Raw genomic sequence first — 1,356 nt, forward strand, 5'->3', positions numbered from 1 at the left:
GATATAGCATTCCTTTTTTAGGTGGGTACTGGGGATTGAACAGGCAACACAGAGCTACATCTCTAGCCCTTTATGTGATCTTCCTGCCTCCACCTAAGTATTTGGGATCACAGGCCTGCACTATGACACCCATCAAGCAATTTCCCTTCGAAGGAAAGCCTTAGAATACATCTACACACTTCACACTTCATTTAACCCCCAGAAATCCTCATTAAGCTTTACTATTGTCCCTTTTATAGGTGAAGAACAGACTTATACAAGTACCTACTAACAAAATTAGTATCCAAGTCTTCTGGAGTCCTAGCCTTATTATACCTTTTCTATTACACCCTCTTAGCTATCAGAAGACTGCATGGGAATATCAGAAAAATGTAACAGTTATCAGTGGACATCAACTGGGACCGAAACATTTTTTCATCACTTATTCCCATCAATCACTATGGGAAGTTTTGACTAAAGCCAAAACATCCCGTCCTTCAAGCCACACAATCTGCTCTGGAAACTTTATTTAAAAAAAAAATCACATTTAAAGGAATTTTTAATTGGGATTCATAGAAGATTTAAAAAGGGGTCCGATTCCACCTTGTCTCAGATGCCTTCACTCATCCCAGGGATCATTAGCCATTTGCGGTTGTGTTGTACAAGGAAGAACACTCACAATTTATTGACCACTTCCTTCAAGTCATTTGTCTGCACCTCTCGCGTCATGATCTCCATCATCTTCTTCCGGATTTGGCGGACCTGTTGGTGCTGAGCATAAGAGGTCTTCCGTATCTGATTGTTCCGTTTTTTAGTAAAACCAACACAGAACAAACGAAGCAAATAACCATCGGTGGTCTTGACATCAACATGGGCTTCAATCATAGTCTGGACAGAAAGAGACACTGTCACATATAACAGATTTTAATGTTACAAACTATTTTTTGACACAGCCCTATTATTTATTTAGGGGATTTTTTTGGAGTCAGGGTCACTGGCCTCAAACTCCCAATGATCCTCCTGCCTCAGCCTCCCATGGGCTAGGATTACAGGCAAGCACAAGCACACCTGTTTAGACACAGTCCTATTATGTCGTCCAGGATGGCCTCAAACTAGCAGCACAGTGATAGAATAAGCACTCACCACCATGCCTAGCCTAATATCAATACTTCTTATACAGTACCTAGTTTACAGAATTAACTACATTGAATCTACCAAGAGACATTAAACCCCAATTCTCACTACCCCTAAAACTCAACATAGAAACACCAAGTCCTCTCAACTGTACCCACACCTTTCCATATACAGCACACATAAGCTGTACTAGCCACTTCTCACCAGAAGAACCAGGCAAGGTAAAAGAAAATAGGTTCTAAG

General features: G+C 40.9%; 1 non-coding gene across 1 annotated transcript; it reads right to left on the reverse strand.

Moving 5' to 3' along the window:
* Positions 1–357: 357 nt before the first annotated feature.
* On the reverse strand, positions 358–426 carry LOC117284933. Its single transcript, XR_004515974.1, has one exon. It is a non-coding gene; the product is annotated as a small nucleolar RNA SNORD73 (small nucleolar RNA).
* Positions 427–1,356: the final 930 nt, after the last annotated feature.

The sequence above is a fragment of the Fukomys damarensis genome, unplaced genomic scaffold (assembly GCF_012274545.1).
Source record: "Fukomys damarensis isolate Sample0158 unplaced genomic scaffold, DMR_v1.0_HiC HiC_scaffold_13599, whole genome shotgun sequence".
Taxonomy (NCBI): domain Eukaryota; kingdom Metazoa; phylum Chordata; class Mammalia; order Rodentia; family Bathyergidae; genus Fukomys; species Fukomys damarensis.